This window comes from Narcine bancroftii, chromosome 2 (assembly GCF_036971445.1).
Source record: "Narcine bancroftii isolate sNarBan1 chromosome 2, sNarBan1.hap1, whole genome shotgun sequence".
NCBI lineage: Eukaryota > Metazoa > Chordata > Chondrichthyes > Torpediniformes > Narcinidae > Narcine > Narcine bancroftii.
This window is the reverse complement of record NC_091470.1, coordinates 142,210,431-142,232,054: the sequence shown is the minus strand read 5'-3', so window position 1 is coordinate 142,232,054 and position 21,624 is coordinate 142,210,431. Positions and strand designations below refer to the sequence as shown.

Here is a 21,624-nt window from a genome sequence, read left to right as displayed (position 1 = left end):
AGAATTCTCTCCCGTGTAAAGGCAAGACTTGTTCATGCACATACCAAATTTGAGCATAATGAAAAGACTTGACAATGAGCATCATTATTCGCTTCACGTACAGTGTTAGCTCCAAACCTTTATCATTATTTGTGATGGATTTTCTAACAGCTTCTGTCACCTGTGGGTTTCACCAGAACTGCGTGAACCAACATCCATTTGTATTCCTTGACAAGATGGAATCTCATCTCAGAAAATATATTCATTCAATAATATGCTTTGAAATTAAAAATTAAAATGTGTTTGGGTTGAGAAGATATTCGTATAAAGAGAATAAACAGAATTTAAAAATCATCTTTCAATGCTTGTTGTTTGATGGAATTTTCAGCTCTTTATGAAGCAGTTGAAATGCTCTTATTGAAATATTTTAAGGTCACACACATTTTTAGGGAACCATAAGAAATACAAGAACTGACTGCAGTTTTCCCAAATATTTCCAGATCAAAATGAAATAAACCAGAAAATATATAATTTAATTCTATATTGTCACACATCAATAGGAAATTAATTTCCCTATTTCTTGTGATTGAAGTTTCCTTCACATTTTAACACTGGTAAATTCAACAGAATGCAAATTCAAAGTTTCATATCATTCCTTCCAAACTGATTTGGTTCACTGAATGCAGCATTTGGGTTCATGGTGGCACAACCTGCTCAGGACACTAGGTACAGAGATAATACCTTTGCTTTATGAAATTGACCCCTCCTGGTATCAATTCATTTCTTCAGGGAGGTGAATTGAAAATCAGGTCACGAAGACCCCTGTTTGAAGTCAGTGACAGTAGTGCCTGTGGGAAGTCTTTTCCCAGAACTGAAAGGAAGGTTCACATACCCAGACTCCAGTCATGGGATGGAGTCGCCGATGGTGAAATCTGAAGCCACACATTCTATTGGAGGAGCCCCATGGATTGACCCAATCTAGGGTTAATGTTTACCACTAACTATAATGGAATTGTACAGCCCAGAAACACACCTTTCAGCCCATCACTTCCACACCAATCTCATTTTCCCACAGCAAGCCCATATCCCTGTGCAATGTTCCAATCCAAGGACCTGCCCAAATCTATTTCACACATTATAATTGCACCTGCCTCCACTGCCTTGAACTTGAACCTCCTGTGAAAGCTCATTCCAGATAATCACCATCCTCTATGTGAAAACTGTGCTGTATTGTCCTCCAACCTACACACCAGCCTGACGTGGAAATATATTCCTGTTCCTTCACTGTCACTGGATCAAAATCCTGGAACTTTCCCTGACAGCACTGTGGGGACCCCAAACCTAGAGGTCAAAAAGGCCACTCACCAACACCATCTCAAAGGCAATTAGGGACAGGCAATGAAATGGTGGTTCATTCTGTGAAGCATCCCATCCTCCGATCATTCATATCCCTTGAATGAATATATATAAAAACATATAAAAGTCATCATTAATGGTCAGGAGATTGCAATAAAGCAAAGAACAGGAATTTGATTGAAGATGGTTCAGTCTTACTCCATCCTCTAGTTGGAGCTCCAGACTCCAGCCCATAATTCATGTTCCTCATGGCTTTGGATCAAGCCACTGTTGGCTGGAACTGTCAGAAGGAGTCATCTCTGCATGACATCCAGTCCTGCAATCTGACAGACAAATGAAGGCAGAGATCTCTATTTCAAGGACCTTTAATCAGCGTGATTAATGATCTGTGGAATGTTAAAACACAAGAGGCCCTGATGTTGATGTGAAAAATGAGTGGTGGGACAATTCAGTCGAATCTTCACGCCTGAATCCTGGAGTTGGAGAAGTAATCATTCTGAGGCAAGGGCGGATGAGATAAATGGCAAAGCAAATTAAATTACTGCAGATGTTGGAAATTTGAATTTCAAGCAGAAAATGTGGGGTTGTTAAGGCAGCCAGGGAGGGTCCAAGGAGAAGGGAAGGTGGGGTCAATGTTGTAGCTCACAGGATCTGTCAGAGAGGATGTCCTAAAGTGGGCAGGGAAAGAAATTAGATCTGCATTCTTTTCCATTATTCAAACATATGTGTTCCCAGGATAGGTGGTGGAACATTGCCACTCATGGTAGAACTGCAAACAAGGCGGCATGGATGCAAGGTCAAGGGCATTAAAACTGAGGTGCAGTTTTTTCTGCAGATGATAAGGAATCTCTGAAATTTTCTATCTGAGAGACCAGATCATTGGGAGATGGTTACAAGAGTAAATAGTTACACTTTTTTTTAATTTAAATTTTGGCATGCAGCATGGTAACAGGCACTTTTAGCCCATGAGTCTGAGCTGCCCAAATACCCCAATTGACCTACAACCCAATAGATTTTGAAGGGTGAAAGGAAACGGGAGCATCTAGAGGAAACCCATGCAGACATGGGGAGAACGTACAAACTCGTATGGACAGCGCCGGATTTGAACCCAAGTCGCAGGTGCTGTAACGTTATGCTAACTGCTACGCTAACTGTGCCACCCTTTTGTAAGACTGTGAAATTGAGTTATGGAACCTGGGAGTGAGGAGTTGATGAGGCCAGTGTAGGTGGGGAAGGGTTAAGGGGGCTGGTGGCCTTCTCCTGCACTGATGTTCTTACATTCTGTTTATCAAATTGAGCAAGGTGATAGGCCTGGAAAGACATTCAACCCCTCTGCTCCTTTCCCATCTCCAGTTTTGGTGCCTGGTGAGTTGAGTGCTTTCTGCATAAAACTACTTTGTGCCTTTTTGTTTTATTATTGTACTATAGGTTGTACACGTATGGGTTGACATCCTTAAAAAGCACACAAAATAAAGCTTTTCACTGCATCCCAACACATGACAATAAACAATTCAATTCAATTGGGCAAGATTGTGGAATTTTAGGAACTGAGAGCTGAATCGTGGAGACCAGGAGAGATAAGAGTGACATGTGGGACCACGTGCTGGTGGAAAGGAGGTGGCTGGAGATCAGGTAGGAGAAGGAAAGGTCAGTCTAGAGAGGCAGAGAGACAAGGTTGTGTGATTTTTAGTTGATGTTTGAAAAACATGGGGACATTACGTCTCATCTGAAGCTGAAGAACTCAGGGATGAGTCTTGACGGTTATAACGTATCCAGTCAGAAGACAAGCTGTGGTTCCTCGATGTAACACTGACTTTCTTTGAAATGCCAGAGATGGTGATGGATCAGGTAATGGTGAGAACTGGGCAGAAATTGGAAGCAAGGTTGCTGGAATGTTCTGTTCAGAGCAAACACACAAATACCGTCATGGATATAGTGGAATGAAGGGTGAGGAAGGGCTCTAAGTTGGGGAGTCTAAAAGAATGATTCAACCAACCCCACAAAGAGGAACCATGGCCATGGTTTCTGCAGCAATGCATTCTGAGTTGGGCTAGAGAAGAGGCCGGAGAGTAGAGAGCTCACGATGACAATCCACTGCCCAGTGAAAGTCATGTTCATTACAGTGCACACATACACACAGGAGATGTTGGACCACCTATGTACCAAGTCAGCAAATAAAATGAGCCTGAGTGACAAGCAAACCAAATTGCTGTTTAGGGCTGTTCACTTTCTGCAGTAAAGTATACAAACACTTGCCTAAAACTTATTTGCCTCTTATTTAGCCATTTCTAAAAATAGAAACAGTTGCTTCAGTCCTGGCCTTAGATCACAATGTTCTGGTGCAGGAACAAGGGGTGTTCCAAATAAAACACAAGGCACAGTGTCCAAATCACCCCTCTGATGTCAATGTCTGTGCAAGTACCAACAAAACTAGCTACAGGATGAACCTCTCTGAGGTAAGTAAGCACAGTCCGTAACATTACAAACACAAACACAAAGATCTGGTCCAATTTTCTTTGGCTTGGCTTCGCGGACGAAGATTTATGGAGGGGGTAAAAAGTCCACGTCAGCTGCAGGCTCGTTTGTGGCTGACCAGTCCGATGCGGGACAGGCAGACACGATTGCAGCGGTTGCAAGGGAAAATTGGTTGGTTGGGGTTGGGTGTTGGGTTTTTCCTCCTTTGCCTTTTGTCAGTGAGGTGGGCTCTGCGGTCTTCTTCAAAGGAGGCTGCTGCCCGCCAAACTGTGAGGCGCCAAGATGCACGGTTTGAGGCGTTATCAGCCCACTGGCGGTGGTCAATGTGGCAGGCACCAAGAGATTTCTTTAGGCAGTCCTTGTACCTTTTCTTTGGTGCACCTCTGTCACGGTGGCCAGTGGAGAGCTCGCCATATAACACGATCTTGGGAAGGCGATGGTCCTCCATTCTGGAGACGTGACCCATCCAGCGCAGCTGGATCTTCAGCAGCGTGGACTCGATGCTGTCGACCTCTGCCATCTCGAGTACCTCGACGTTAGGGGTGTGAGCGCTCCAATGGATGTTGAGGATGGAGCGGAGACAACGCTGGTGGAAGCGTTCTAGGAGCCGTAGGTGGTGCCGGTAGAGGACCCATGATTCGGAGCCGAACAGGAGTGTGGGTATGACAACGGCTTTGTATACGCTTATCTTTGTGAGGTTTTTCAGTTGGTTGTTTTTCCAGACTCTTTTGTGTAGTCTTCCAAAGGCGCTATTTGCCTTGGCGAGTCTGTTGTCTATCTCATTGTCGATCCTTGCATCTGATGAAATGGTGCAGCCGAGATAGGTAAACTGGTTGACCGTTTTGAGTTTTGTGTGCCCGATGGAGATGTGGGGGGGCTGGTAGTCATGGTGGGGAGCTGGCTGATGGAGGACCTCAGTTTTCTTCAGGCTGACTTCCAGGCCAAACATTTTGGCAGTTTCCGCAAAGCAGGACGTCAAGCGCTGAAGAGCTGGCTCTGAATGGGCAACTAAAGCGGCATCATCTGCAAAGAGTAGTTCACGGACAAGTTTCTCTTGTGTCTTGGTGTGAGCTTGCAGGCGCCTCAGATTGAAGAGACTGCCATCCGTGCGGTACCGGATGTAAACAGCGTCTTCATTGTTGGGGTCTTTCATGGCTTGGTTCAGCATCATGCTGAAGAAGATTGAAAAGAGGGTTGGTGCGAGAACACAGCCTTGCTTCACGCCATTGTTAATGGAGAAGGGTTCAGAGAGCTCATTGCTGTATCTGACCCGACCTTGTTGGTTTTCGTGCAGTTGGATAATCATGTTGAGGAACTTTGGGGGACATCCGATGCGCTCTAGTATTTGCCAAAGCCCTTTCCTGCTCACGGTGTCGAAGGCTTTGGTGAGGTCAACAAAGGTGATGTAGAGTCCTTTGTTTTGTTCTCTACACTTTTCTTGGAGCTGTCTGAGGGCAAAGACCATGTCAGTGGTTCCTCTGTTAGCGCGAAAGCCGCACTGTGATTCTGGGAGAATATTCTCAGCGACACTAGGTATTATTCTATTTAGTAGAATCCTAGCGAAGATTTTGCCTGCAATGGAGAGCAACGTGATTCCCCTGTAGTTTGAGCAGTCTGATTTCTCGCCTTTGTTTTTGTACAGGGTGATGATGGTGGCATCACGAAGATCCTGAGGCAGTTTACCTTGGTCCCAACAAAGCTTGAAAAACTCATGCAGTTTGGCATGCAGAGTTTTGCCGCCAGCCTTCCAGACTTCTGGGGGGATTCCATCCATACCTGCTGCTTTGCCACTTTTCAGTTGTTCGATTGCCTTATATGTCTCATCCAGGGTGGGAACCTCATCCAGCTCTAGCCTTAGGGGCTGTTGAGGGAGCTGGAGCAGGGCGGAATCTTGGACTGAGCGGTTGGTACTGAAAAGAGATTGGAAGTGTTCTGACCATCGGTTGAGGATGGAGATCTTGTCGCTGAGGAGGACTTTGCCGTCTGAGCTGCGCAGCGGGCTTTGGACTTGGGGTGAGGGGCCGTACACAGCCTTTAGAGCCTCGTAGAAACCCCTGAAGTCGCCAATGTCCGCGCTGAGCTGTGTTCGTTTGGCGAGGCTAGTCCACCACTCATTTTGGATCTCCCGGAGTTTGCGCTGAAGATGGCTGCATGCGCGACGGAAGGCTTGTTTCTTCTCTGGACAGGACGGCTTTGTAAGGTGAGCCTGGTGGGCAGCTCGCTTCTTTGCCAGCAGCTCCTGGATTTCCTGGCTGTTTTCGTCAAACCAGTCCTTGTTTTTCCTGGAGGAGAAGCCCAGTACCTCTTCAGTGGATTGCAGTATGGTAGTCTTCAACTGATCCCAGAGGGTTTCAGGGGACGGGTCCGTGAGGCGGGTTGCAACGTCGAGCTTTGCTTTGAGGTTTGCCTGGAAGTTTCCTCTCGCTTCGTCTGACTGCAGTTTTCCAACATTGAACCTCTTTCTGGGGGCTTTATTGTTCCTGGGCTTTGGCTTGAAGTGAAGGTTGAGCTTGCAGCGAACCAGCCGGTGGTCAGTGTGGCATTCCGCGCTAGGCATGACCCTGGTGTGGAGCACATCTTGTTTGTCACTTTCTCGCACCAGGATGTAGTCCAGGAGGTGCCAGTGTTTGGATCGGGGATGCATCCAGGTGGTCTTAAGGCTGTCCCTCTGCTGAAAAAGGGTGTTTGTAATGACAAGCCGCTGTTCTGCGCAGAGCTCCAACAGGAGGCGCCCATTGTCGTTGCACTTGCCGACGCCATGCTTGCCCAGGATTCCTGGCCAGGTTTCTGAGTCTTTGCCGACACGAGCGTTGAAGTCGCCCAGGATGACAACCTTGTCGGCTGTAGGGGTACGTTGGATGAGGTTGCGCAGGTCGGTGTAGAACTTGTTCTTTTCTGCTGGTTCCGCCTGGAGGGTTGGAGCATAGACACTGATGAGGGTGATGTGACGCTTGTTTTGAAGTGGGAGTCGCATGGACATGATTCGGTCCGAGAGGCCTGTCGGAAGGTTTTCGAGTTTGGAGGCAATGAAGCTCTTGACCATGAAGCCTACACCAGATAGGCGTCGTTCATCCGAAGGCTTGCCAGACCAGTAGAGTGTGTAGCCCGCGCCGCGTTCTTGGAAGCTGCCTACATCTGCCAGGCGGACTTCACTGAGAGCGGCTATGTCGATGTCAAGTCTGAGGAGTTCATGTGCAATGAGGGCAGACCGACGTTCAGGTCGATGGCTGTCAGTCTTATCTAGCATGGTTCTGATGTTCCAGCATGCTAGCTTGAGTTTGTGAGCATCTTTTGAGGGGGAGGACGTGGAGGGGGAGGACGTGGAGGGGGAGGACGTGGAGGGGGAGGACGTGGAGGGGGAGGACGTGGACCTGTCCTCGGGCCTGCGCAAAGGAGCTTTTAGGTGGAGTGCAGTGCGCGCAGTACTGGCCCCACCCTTTACACCCATCGTTCGTGTGCCGTGGCCAAGCAAGCTGGGACGTGGCAGCGAGGTCCTTGGGTCGTAGGTTTTATATCGGAGTGGCCTTCTCCTGTGCAGGTTTCTTACCCGGGCTGGAGGGGCCTGCCTCCCCTCCTAGGTCGGTCCATACTGCCCGGACCGGGGCCTCCGTCTGCCTCACTCGACCGAGGCCGGGGCCGCCGTCTCCCCCTTGCTCCTGCCCGTATCGCGGCCGCCGCCGTCTACCCTTCGCCCGGACCGGGGCCGGGCAAGGGGGAGGCGGCGGCCCCAGTCCGGGCACAGGGAGAGCAGCGGCGGCCCCGGCCCCGGTCCGGGCGAAGGGTAGACGGCGGCGGCCCCGATACGGGCAGGAGCAAGGGGGAGGCGGCGGCCCCAGTCCGGGCACAGGGAGAGCAGCGGCGGCCCCGGCCCCGGTCCGGGCGAAGGGTAGACGGCGGCGGCCCCGATCCGGGCAGGAGCAAGGGGGAGACGGCGGCCCCAGTCCGGGCACAGGGAGAGCAGCTCTGGTCCAATAATGTAAGTACAAATCCCAGATGGTGATTTGGTTCCAACTTCAATCTATGTCCTGGCGAGTACAGGTTCCCTGAATGTAAAAGAGGTGAGTGTGCACTTACGCCCAATGTTGCTACTGTATATTAACCAAAGGGGATTTCACAGAAGCATAATACACCACATTGTGCAGCAAAAATCAACCTTGCTTCATTCCCTTGGAGCCACACCACAATCTGTACACCAGGGGTTCCCAACCTGGGTACATCTACCCCCAATGGTACATTTGCACTTTTCAGGGGGTACATTGGGTCTGAGAGAATAACCACAACTGTACAATACATGGTGTTGTAATCTGCAGTCAGATTGCACAATGTCGTGTTTTTTTTTTATCCTTAATTTTTAGGGGTACATGGGAACCTATAAAAATGTCCAAGGGGTACAGAGGAACAAAAAGGTTGAGAACCCCTACTGTACCTCATGACTCCAGAACAAATCAAGTGTTGAATGACAAATGGGTGGTCTTCCACCACCACCTGTCTCACTCTCACCAGCATATCAAGGCCTCCTGCTTGTAGAGTTGGCATAATCCATCTCATGAATATGTGCCACCAGAACAGCAGAAAGTCACCAGAGGTAGTGGCTCTGTAGTTGGACTAGCTTCCAAATGGAAGTGGACCATCATGTGATGCAGTATGATATGTCGAGCATTACTCAGCACTGATTGTTGAGATGGCATCAGCTGTAGGTCTGTTGCTGTGGTAGGCTAATTGGAACGGGTCAAAGCCACCATTCCAAGCTCTCTCTGCAGCTCCTATTGCTCTGACATTGGGCTAAATGGCAAGACCAAAGGCCAAACAGGAGGACAGGTATCCCAGCATCTGAAGCCCGTTTCAGGCCACCACGCTCCACTATTCAGGCTGGGACTTGAAGGGCTGACCAGATAGCTCCTCATGGAGTCGCCCGCCAGCCATCTTGTTCTTGCCCTCTTACCCACAGAACAGGAGATGCATCTCATTAGGCCAGGGATTCCAACAAGAGACTTGGAACAAAAGTCATTAACTCCAAAATAGTAATAAATTGGCAAGGTTCAGATTGAAGGGAGATTTAATTAGCATCAATCTCAGTATGGCAATAGTGGGAATGAAGTTAACTAATCCACAAATTCTCTCTGAAAGTTCATGGCCTTCATTTTCTCCATTCCATTGAACTACCATTCAAGTTCATTATCATCTGACTGCATATATGCAACCAGAACAAGGTACGTATAAAATATACAAAAGACAGAACAATTATATAAAGATATAATTTAAAACAAAAATATAAAGATTTTAAGATGATTTCTCAGTTACAGGATACTGTTCATCAATCTCACAGCCTGCAGGAAGTTATTTCCCCAGCCTGACAGCCCTAATTTTGATGCTCCTGTACCTCCCTTCATAATAGTGGTGAGCCAAAGGAACTGTATGCTGGATGGAAAGGGTCCTCAATAATTATTTGAGCCCTAAATTATTAAACAGGATTGCCAGAGGGAAAGTAGTATCTAATTAACACAAAGGGAACTGCAGAGGTTTAGGGTTAGTCAGTATAAGAATCAGTTAATGCTCAGTTCTGTGGTTTTGGTGGATTTGTTGCAAATGACTAAAAACAACATCAGCATGACTCAGGACCTTGAATCTGTGACAAAACAAAGTGCAGTGTGAAAATATTTGGAAAATCAGAAGACTCAATACGAGCAATCAATGCTCCCTCTCATATTTAGTCGTCAGTGTACACAAAAATCTTAGGTTACGCACATTTTTTCCCGTGGTAAAAGTATGTGTTCACTGCATGCTTGTGCAAATGTAAAAATGAGGTGGTTTCAAGATCATTTGGGCACAGACTATCTCTCATGGCTAATAAAACTAGGATTGCATTCAGTATGTTACACTGCATGCATTCACTACATTACTTGAGGTCACTAACCCTTTGTGCGCACATTAATTTCCTTTGTGCGCTGGTTGCAAAACGTGCGCACGTGGGCACGCACACAGCTTAGAGGGAACAGTGAGTTCTACTCTGGGTCTGGCCGATCTACTCATGAAAGGGTGTGGGTGGCATGGTGAGTGTAAGGGACAGTGCGACGCTATTACTTGGGTTCGTACTCAGCACTGCCTGTAAGGAGTTTGTACGTTCTCCCTATATCTGCATGGGTTTCCCTGAGGGCTCCGGTTTCCTTCCATCCTCAAAAATGTACGGGGTTGGAGGCTAATTTGGGTGTAATTGGGTGGCACGGGTTTAATTGCTGGAATCAGCTTTTACCATGCTGTAAATTTAAAATAAATTTATATGGATCTGGTGGGATTTAAAAGCCACCCCAAGTAATAGCTTCATTACTGGGAATGAAATGTGGATTGAGCCCTGAACATTGCTGCAGAATCCAATATCCAGAGCAAATTACAGCCAAAGATTCATAGCAGAATTTAGAAGGTGTTTATTATATTGAAGGACATGGATTTTTGGGAATGATTGATGGGCAAATATAAAAGTTTGAACAGTTAGGGGTTTCAAAGAACACTTCAAAACTGGACAGGAAAGGTGGTGTAAAATCAAGGGTTAATAACAATAAGTTCAAAGAGGTGTGGTTCCTGACCTGCCATCCAGCCATCGCACAGTAAATGCGGGTTTCAGGGTTTGTTTCCCTGCTGCTAATTTTCCTCAGTTGGTGTTTCCACTGGAGCACCCACATGTGATTTCCATAGAGTGGCTGTTAGTGATATCGCCATCCACTATCAGATCCCATGGTCAAATGAAATGTACAAGATATGATTGTTAAAGCATGTAAACACAAATCAGCCCAGGTTCCAGTCACTGCTACCACACAACAAATACACCTGACTTGGTCATGTCCACTCACAGGGTTATGTGCCCTTGGAAATAATCTTGTTTGAAAATGTGAACATTCTCATCACTTCCCACAAGAAGTGAGCATACACACTCTGAATGTTAACAATTTCAAACAAAATACCAAAGACATTTCACTTGTTTCTGCCTTTCTGAGTGGGCCAGCACCTCAGAATTGATATTACAAGTGAATAACAGTCAAAGGGGCTGGTTCCAGGAGCTGGCAACACAAACGGGTCCGTGTGAAGCATCGGGACTGGATAGATTTCAAGGATGTAGAATGGACCCTTGCCAAAAACTTCGCTGGTCAGATCCAACAGTTATGCTGACAGTGACATAGACGGCAAAACACTGCAAAGGGAAACAGACAAGGAGGGAAGGGGGCAGGGAAGTGGGGGGGGAGAAAGAGGGGAGAGAAAGGGTGAGGAAAAAAGAGAGGGGACAGAGAGATTGAAGGTGGAGATGGGGGGGAAGGGAGAGAGAAAATGAGAGAGCAAGAGAGAAGGGGAGATAGAAGTGAATGAGAGAGGGGAAAGAGAAAGGGGGTGAGATGAAGAGAGATGAAGGGAACAGACATATTACTAACAAAAAAATTAAAGGTGAGAAAAGTAAATCACTATTTTGGAACTTTGCAAGTTGATGTGGGATGAAAGTTACGGGATGTTTCGGTGTCAGTAAAGCTACTGGTTAAACCTGGCATTAGAAATGGGTGAAGCTCAGTGCAGGCTCCTGTAAAACACACCCCACAGCCATCACAGCAGGCTGGGCTACTATCTGCCTGGCAGTAACTTGAGATCTACCCTGGATTTGGTAAGACCCAGATGGAGAATCTCCAGGGCTGCTTTCTGTATCGTGTAATACTGCTCACCCTTTCTCCCACACAGAAACAGGCGAGAGGGGGTGAAAGACGGGCAGCTTGTTCCCCTGGAACCGATGTCTGTATTTCTCTCCCCCCTCTCTCTCTCTCTCTCATACACACTCCCTCCAACTCAAATGTCTTGTTAGATTTGTTGCTTTTTGCAATTAACATGACCATGAGTCTGAGCCTCTTACAAAAGCTCCTGTTAGAATTCTGTGGTTTAATGTGTTTGTGTGTGACCTGCTCTAACAAACCTTTCCCAATTTATCTCGCAAACACCTCCATGTACTCTGTCACACTTTCCAATGACGAACTAGCTGTCACTCCTCTCCGTACTACAGTAATCATGAACTTACCTGACACCCAAAAAAGGACAGTCTGAACTTTTGTAACATCACATATTTCTTCATGATGATAGCTGTGAACATTCATGTCCTTCTTTTGAATTGAAGGTATACTTTTGTAGCTGTCTTTTTATGAAATGCCTTTCGGCTGCAGCGTCAGAATTTCAGTGTATTTATACACTGTTCTCCATGTATGACGATAAACTCATCGCCATCTTTACCTACTCCCATTCTTTCTCCTCTCTAACCCTCCACAACCCTTCCACTGTGGTGTCTCCCTCTACCTGTCTCCACCTCTCCCGCCTTCTCATCAATACCCTATCACCTCTTTGCACCTTCCCCTTCCCACCTCAAGAAACTCAGCATCACTCCTTCCATCTCTCGTCTCGATAAAGGCTCCAAACCAAAACCATCCCTTTCTGAGGATCCAGCCTGTCTCGCTGAGTCTCTCCAGCTTCTTTGTTCAATCAAGGTTCCAGGATCTGCCGTTTTTCTGTTTCTTTGCCACACTTGTCAGGGTGCCACTTCTGACTACAGTCATCAAGGTAATGTCTGTGTGTAGACTTTACATAAAGATTCGATTCCTTTATTGTCATGTAATATTACACAAATTGCTCTCTGCCTGCCGTAAGGCAGACAAAGAGTCACCATTAGTGTTGCCCGGCCCCATTCCTTGTATGAGAGAAAGGGAAGTAAAAGAGAGTCCCCTTCAGAGGCAGAGCGTCTGTGGATTCGCCTCCAGCGCTTCCACAGCCTCTGTAGCTGCACAGACCCTTTTTTGAATCACAGCAACCCAAACCCCAGATCTAACAGTGCATTGGCCTGGCCAACCTTGCATATGATGTTAGCTGTGTAAAGCACTAAAAATGTTACTGCCATTGTGGAAACACCAAAAAATGATTCAGTGCAAGAGCACAGAATTATACTGCATCCTTCAATCCAATTAACAACTGTAAGTGGGCTTCAGAGAACTGTTTAACTAGGTAGTCCCAGTCCACCCAATGAAATGGCGAATGATTAACCAGCTGTTTGCATGAGCTGGGTGGAGTGCTTATAAAGTTGTCTTTTTAATTGATTTAGGTAACAGATTGTCTATTATTATATCTCCAATAACTTCAATAACCCTGTGTCTTATCAACAGCTCTTGGGTACACCCAAGACATTTAACTTGTTAGCACAACAAACATTTGGTATCTTTACTTTTGGAAGCACTGGTCTACACTACAGGTTGGCACAACCCAGAAAGCCAGTGGCTTCTGTTTAATAGTCTTCAATTAGAAAGATATGTTCATCAGAGAAATGCTTAACTGACCACTTCTACCCAGGAAACTTGCCTTATTAGAGGTGTATCAGGTTATAAGAGGCACAGATAGAGTGGACAGGGGATGATGGAGCTATTTTATATCACGGAGACCATCAACAGAAGAATTAGAACAGATCCTATTAGTGTAGGGGATCAAGGACCAGGGATCATGGAATGTAAGTGGCTGGCAAAAGATTCACAAGTGATTTGGAAAAATGTCAGTGCACCATGAATGATATAGCCTCAGCTGGACGATGGAGGCAGATTAAGTCATGGTATCAAAAGAGAACTGGTTAAGTAACTAAAAGAAAGTATTTATAGGTCTTGGGAGGACAAAGTGGATTGCTCTTACAGTAGGGACATGACAGGTTGAACGGCCTCCTTCAGCACTCCAGCCACAGTGGCCCATAAAATGCAAAATTCCTGATTTTTTACTTTCTTTCTTGGAGATGAAACCTGAAAAGGAGGAGCTCAGGGTCTGACCTTCCCCATGAGGCACCAATTGAATCACTAGACTAAATGTTAGTGACTCCAGCAGGCCCCAAACTTGGCTTAAGATTGGGGCAAGCGCAGGTCCACAGGTAGAAAATCCTCGGTGGCATTTAGCTGCCAACTTCCTGGATTTGCTCTGGCTCCCAAACCTGCCACCACTTCTGAATGTGAATGCATTGAGTGAAGCCAGCTAAACTGGAATTACCTTAATGATAAAGCTCATAAATCTTCGTCCGCGAAGCCAAGCCAAAGAAAAAAAAGAAAGCTCAGATACTCTTTCTGGGAGCTGGTTCCTCAAAATGCACATATTTTAATTTTTTTTTAAATTACCCAGCTATAATACATGTCATTTAAAGGGCCTGATATTTCGGTTGTCTGGTGAAAAACTCTTCAGGCAAGACAAGCAGACACATGTAATCCACATTAATTTTCCCACCGACCTTTAAGACTGAATAACAGGTAAAATTGACTGACAGCACACTTCAAGTAATGGATAGGGTAATGTAAACTTGCTGTATTTAATGATGTTCTCTGCATCTAAAGGTCCAATGAAGAATATTCTGGATGATGCACTCGACATTAAAAGTTCAGAGTTTCCTTTATCATAACCTTCCAGCGGCTTCCTATGGTTAAAAAAAAAACCACAGTTTTCTTCCTGAACTTGCAGGGATGTCACAGATATTTTCTGAATTGTAAAGCAATTTTCAACTGAAAATTGATTTAAAATGATTATCAGGCTTAATATTGTCAGCATGGAGGAGGAAGTAAAGAACATAAATTTTAGAGAATCTAACAACTGATTTTGATAAAGAGGAATATTTGCAGATATTGTGAACTTTTCATTTAATTTATTGTCAGGTGTACTGAGATACAGTGATAACAGGCTTTTGTGCTATCCAGGCAGGTCAACCTATCCTTGTGTACAACAAGTGGGGCAAAATGAAACAAAAGTGCCAAGTATAGTGTTACAGAGAAAACATCCAGGTAAAAACAGTGAAAGTATTTTATTAATGAGAGGTCCATTCATAATCTAATAACATTGACCTTGAATCTGGCTGGCGCATCTTTTGCCTGACAGGAGGGGGGAGATGAGATGAGGGACAGGGAGAGATGTTAATTGCTTTCCCAAGGCAGCAGGAGGTGGAGATGGGTCAATGGAGGGGAGGCTGGTTTGTAATGATCTGAACTGCAGCAATGAATGAGTGCTGATCTGATGAGCTTTCCATCTATTTCCCAAGTCAGCCTTACTCCCAAGTTTTGATAGAGAGAAGAGCCAAAGTTCCTCAGAGTAAATCCCTCCAATGAGCTGCTCTGCAACAACCATATCGGCACAACAGCCAGGATGGTGATCAATGCTTCTACTTCATCCGGAGCCTAAGGAAATTTGGCATACTCTCAGCATCCCCCAACAACTTCTACAAATGCACCAGAGAATCTTGTCAAGACACACCACGCAGAAACTGCTCATCCAAGACCTCAAGAAACTGCAGAGAATGCTGAACACAACATAGATCAGCACACAAACCTCCCTTCCCACCATCGCCTTCTGATGGTTTGGAAAAGCAGCCATTGTGCCAATGGATTCATCCCTCCCAAGCCACACTGTTCTCTCTCCTCTCATCAGAAAGGTACATGAGTCTGAGATCATGCACCACCAGATTCACAGACAGTTTCTGTTCTGCTACTATCAGACTCCTAAATGAACCTCATACCAGTAAAACAATGTCACCATTTTACTCTGTTCAAACTGATCTTTCACCATGACTCCACACTGCACTGTGTTTGACTCTGCCATACCTATGGATAGACTTGGTGGACAGCATGCAATACAAACTTTTTTTACTGCACCTCAGCTCATGTGACAGAAAATAAAACAAAACTTTGATCCCATGAATGAAGACAGAGGCACCTTTCTCTACTCGCTCTGCATACTTTATAGAAGTGAACATGTCTTCCATTTAATGATGTTTTCATAGTTAAAATGCATTCAGACAACTCCACCCAAACCATGGGGCATGGCCCACTGCTGTAATATCAGACACCAAGCACTGGGGTTTCTTCATGTGGTCAATCAGCCACCTAGGTCATGAGTCTTTATTTGATAAGCTCTGTTTGTGTGTATACAGCTGTGTTCTGGTCAAGGACACAATGGGGTCATGCATTCTGATCTGTACAACTCCACCAGCTTTCACAGGCCAACTTTGGGAGTGGAATTTCTGCAGCATTGTCCGAAACCAAGGCATTCTTCCCTGTGACATCTCCCAATGATGCATGTGAAGGTAGGAACACTGTGTTCTCAAAGCTGTGGAGTTAAAACCCAAGAGACACGGATTTATAGCAAATGGGGGAAGATTTACAGGGGGGACAAAGCAAAGCTCTCCTTCCCAAGGGTATAGAGATGTGGAACTCTCTGCATGAGAGATGGGAGAGACAGAGACCCCTTTGTCCTCAAAACCATTTTCAAAACTGCCCACGAAGAACTATGATTTATGGGCATAGAAATGAAAATAGGAATGTTGGTTATCTCTCCTGGAATTGGCTGAATGGCCTCATTCTGTTCACAACTTTTCTATGATTTTGTGATTCTCAGGCACGTTATTAAATGACGTGTAAGAAGAGGTTCATTTGCACAATGCCAAAATGTAACAATCATGGCTCTCTCAAAACCTACACACTTCCAAAACTAACTTGGTCATACACAAAGAAATCTTCTCAATGATGGAGGTCTCAGAGGGCCACTTCAACACTCCATTTTATTTTTGAACCAATCATTTTCTATACTAGTATGCTACACATTTTAAACTGATTCCCTTAAAGTCCAGCCCCACTCGCTCAACCTTCGACAATATCCAACAGCTTTTGTCGAGTGGTCTATCACACTCTGCTAGGGACACCACTGTTCCTCAGATGTCAACTCCTACTTGGGAATGGATCTTACAGACACAAAGTTAATGCAACTGGAGAACTCAACAACATACCCATCTTGAACCCATCCAACATATCCAAGTTTTTAGGAGTAAATATCTTAAACAACCTGTCCTGGACCAGCCACGTAGATGCTAAGGAGATGCTGAGGAAATTTGATATTTCTCTGGTGTCCTTCAACAACATCTGTTGCTGGACCATCCAGAGCAATCTTATTGGGTTTAATCACTGCATGCGATGGGACCTTTTCCACCCAAGGCAGGAGAAATTTCAGAGACAATAAACATCAAAGTGAAACTTGAATCATGAAGGATATGAGACAAGCAGTGAATATCCCCGTGTTCCAATGTGGGACGTTACATTAGGATTGCACTGGATTCCTTCTGGGTTCCTTCTGGTGATTAATTCATAAAGTACACACAATGCTCTGAGTTATAAATAAACCTCACAATTTTGCACTGAAGCCTCCAAGCACTCTGTCCAACCCATGTTATGTTAAATGTCAATAATTAATGTAAACCCTGTATCCCAAGCTCAAATTCCTGAGAACACATTACTTGAAGGAACAGATTTTAACTTTGTAGCAGCAGTGAAATAGCATTCATATATTACTTCACTCTCACAAGAATGCTGCTGTTGTTCCCATTTAAATTTGGATGAAGCAGGTGAACATACCTGAACAGCCCAGGTTACAGAGTTTACAAAGAACTTGAATGGCTAATAGTGGTCTTTCAAGGAATCTGCAGATCAATTTGAACTGAAGCTGGATCAAAGCTCCTGGGGTGTAAATACCTCCCTGCTCAGCGTGTGGATTACCAGGGAGCAAACAACTGAGCTCTTCTAATTGGGATGCCTGGTGGGTGGAGCTCTGGCTCAGTGTAGGAATGTTATGGTGAGGCAACATTCTCATTAGTTCTATAGAGATTAGAGATTAAAGATTACAGTTAAAAAAGGGAATGTGGAGAAACACTGGAAGGAGAAAGGGACAGGAGATTCTGTTGTCAGGGTGCAGGGTGAAAAGAGGTTGTGGGGAATGCAATGCTTGTTTGAATGGATGGACACCATCGTGTGGACTGGTTCCATGCTGTACGCTTTATGAATGTCTCATATATACCAGGAGTATATATGAGAGTATATATGTGGAGTGGAGTGGTCAGAGAGGGCTTGGCTTCAGCTACAGTCCCTTGATCTACATCCAGCTCAAATTCTAAAACCCCTTGTGCCCTCACTTGTCCTGTTGACTGGGTGAGTGGCCTCTTCTCCCAACACTTTCACTGGATAATAATGTTCTCACCGCCACTCTGCATCATCATTGTTTCCTTGGCCAAGGAAAAGATTGGTAACCACAACAATCCAGGGAGCCACTCTTGCTCACGTCTCTAATCTCGCAGTTCCTGAGCAATTCCTGCCTGGCATTTCTCTGCCACCAAGTAATTGGAACCTTTCTCCCGACTTCAAGCCTACTCTGCTGGGTAGCTAGGGTGAAATTATATCAGCTGCAAAGAATTGTCCATGAGAGGAACCAGAGTGCAGAAGACTCCAGCTCCAGGCCACCTCTCTCCTGGATTCACTGAGGTGTGGTGACTTCAGGGTCTAATTAGACTGTACTGATAAGATGCTGCAACACTCCAAAGCAAAGATTGTGGAATAATTAGCCATATATTCAGTATATTCATGACAAGAATCCTTACATCCAGCACTGGAGATCCATTTAACATGGCCTTTTGAAATATAACCTTTAATGTTAATCTTATTGGCTAACTCTTCCAATGTTGCTGTGTGGAGATCTATTCTGTGTGAATTTCATAAATGGCATTTTTCTTTGTGTGCAGGACAGATTTTGGAACATTATCATATCATTGACTAGTCAAGGGTCGGATGGATGATTCTCCAGTCTGTTTTCTAAGGTCCCTTTAGGTCTGAGTGAATGGGTGTTCCATCAATGGTCCATTGGTCAACTCTGATCCCAGAACTTTCCACCAGAAAGAGTGGGCTCAAGTCATACAGCTGCCCTGACATGAACAGGTGCAGAAAAAGGGAATAATGCAGATTGGGAGAGACTTGTTCACACAGAGTCTGACTTTGTCCTCATTGCCAGCCCTCCCTACCAACCCCACACCAAGGCAAGGTTCCTGATGCAGAGGAGTGTTCCCAAAATCAAGACATTCCAAGAACATGGGTCAAAGTCATTGTTGAAAGAACCAGGTGATCAAACTCCACCCAGCAGAGGTAGGCCACTGTGTGGTACCTCCAGGGGAGAAGGAAACGCTCACAGTTCTGATGAAGAGTCTACAGCTCTAGTCTGTCCTGCCACAGATATCACCAGACTTGTTGAAGGTTCCCAGCGTTTTGCATTTTCAACATCTGCAGCTTTCTGATTTTCACAAACAGGTCACTTGGTTGCTGCTCATCCTTCAGTCAGTCAACAGGGTGACCTCCCGAGCCCATTCGACTCCAAAATCACATTCTTCTGTTCTCATCCGACAAAAACTCTTAAATGTGCCATGATCTCGGCGTCTATCACTCCCATCTGTGTGGTAATGAGAACTTCTTGTGATCCCATTTTTAAACCTCATGCATTTAATCTTACATCACCTTGGTTTAGATTCCTCAATCACAAGAGACAAGCCATTCCTCGTTTAAAGAGAATCAGAAAATATTTTCTGCACTGAGGAAATCTCCATTCAATCAAATGATACAAACTGCAATATATGACTAATTACTTGATTAATTTGGTAAAATGCTGCTCTGGAGATCTACACCAAAGTTATATTTTATTCTATCAATTAAATTAGTTGTCCTGTGCACGACTTCGATGGCATTCAGAGGGAAATGCCACTTACTGATCTGATCAGATGGTGTTAACACTAATGGGAAATTTCCACAGGTGTATCATGGAGACCATTCTGAGAAGGTTGCATCACCGTCTGATATGGAGGTGCCAACACACAGGACAGGAACAGGCTACAGGTGGTGAACTAGCCTGCAACATCATGGGCACCAGTCTTCACTCCATCGAGGACATCTACAAAGTGGTGTTTCAAGAAAGCAGCCTTTATCTTCAAACATCCTCACCACCCAGCCCATGCCCTTTGCTCACTGCTACCATCAGGAAGGATGTAGAGGAGCCTGAAGACGAACACCCAGTGTTACAATCTTCTTCCCCTCCGCCATCAGATTTCTGAACGGACCATAAACCTAGAGAAACTACCTCACTTTTTTCCTCTTTTTGCACTAATCATTTATTTTTAAGTTCTGTACTTATGGAACCTTATAGCAGGTTTGCACCTTTCACACACAACATCATTGCTGCCGCAAACAACAAAATTTGTGACACATGTTCATGACGATAAACCTGATTCTGAATCTGACGAAATAATGTCAGTTGAAAGCCTAATAACTTATTTGTTAAACTTTCCAAACCAGCATCTGTTTCTCTAGACAGCTGCTAATCAGGGTAAAGACACCTTCACTGAGGAGAGGGGAGACAGGAATGTGAAGCAGCTTCCTCACACCTGACTGGTCCAGTAACAGGCCATCTCCAATGCCCTGCCAAAACCTTGCATTTATTATACAAGCCAATGACTTCAGCAGTTGACCATGAAGAGACCAAGCAAATGCAGACACACACACACACAGAACATCTGCAGAAGTCACATAGGAACAGGCCCATCTGCCCACATTGTCTATGCTGAGAACAATGCCATATTAAAGCAAACCCATCTGCCCACAAATGGTCTCCCTGGACAGTTGTGCAGTTGTCTAAATGCATGGACCAGAATTTACCACAAACACATATCTTTAGTAAAGAACAGATGTGGCTGAAAGGCATCACCTGGGCTTTACATCGATTTAATGAAGCAATGTATCCAATTTAAATATAGCAAAGACTAAAGTCATCCTCACAGATTCCTCTGACAAACTCTTTAATGTCACAAGCAATTCCATCCCTCTTCTTGACAAATGGCTGGAACTGAACCAATTTGCTCTTGACCTCGTCACATCTAACCTAGAGAAGATCTTGAACCTACATTGTCTAGACCAACCATTCTCAATGGTGGTCCCACAGCTTCCCACCCCCCCCCCCACTACCCCCAGAGGGAGGGGTGGTATACAGTATATTTGAGTAAAAGCTTTGGTTTCCTTTTCAATTTTTTTTTATGTAGTGGGTAGGAGAGAAGTTACTTGACAGCTTCATCGGGAAGGGGGGCCCCTTAAACATTAAGCAGAGTCCTGGAGGTGGCAAAAGATTGAGAATAGCTGGTTGAGATTAACGACATTAATCATGATTGCATTGCCTGATTCTATCTCCTGATGCTTCTGCTGATGTGATCTTCCATGTCTTTGACGCTGCCGCACTTACCCATTCAAGCATTCACCTTGCAGGCTTCCAGGTTTTATCAATACGATCTATCTGCCTTTAATCAGCTTCTCTCTGAGCTCTGGAATTCCCTCCATAAACTTCCCTTTAAGATCTGCAACTAAGACTCAACTCCACACCCCCTTTCTCACCACCATACGGGACCCCAAACAGTCCTTTCAAGTGAACCAACACTTCACATGTGTAACCATGGGAGTGATCTCCTGCATCCTGTTCTCCCTTTGTGACCTCCTCTACATTGGAGAGACTCGGTGCAGGCTCAGTGATCATTTTACTAAGCATCTTCGCTCAGTCTGAATCAGTGACAGGGAGCTCCCAGAGGCCAACCATTTCAATTCTGCACCACACTTCCACACTCACATGTCTGTTTATGGCCTCATGTCCTGGCCCCCACCAAGACTATCCATAAATTGGAGGAACACTTGATTCTCCATCTCACTCTGGGCACTCTCCAACTGGATGGAATCAACATCGATCTCCGGTTTATGCTAGCCTTCACTCCATTCTCCCTCCCTTTGTCTCCACCCCCTTCCCTCTCCATTCACAGAGCCATCCCTCCTCACCCCGCTTGCTGGTGCCCTCCCTCCCTTAACCATCTATTACCTCCTGCCTGTAGGACCGTTATCCCCCTGCCCCTCTCCCCACCATTATTTTTGGCCGCCTGCCTATATTTTTCCA

The 21,624-nt window shown here is 45.4% G+C and overlaps 1 protein-coding gene across 18 annotated transcripts in view; it reads right to left on the bottom strand.

Annotated features, from left to right (window-relative positions):
- rap1gapa (RAP1 GTPase activating protein a) overlaps positions 1-21,624 on the bottom strand; it is a 343,293-nt gene that overhangs the window by 183,991 nt on the left and 137,678 nt on the right. The window lies entirely within an intron of this gene.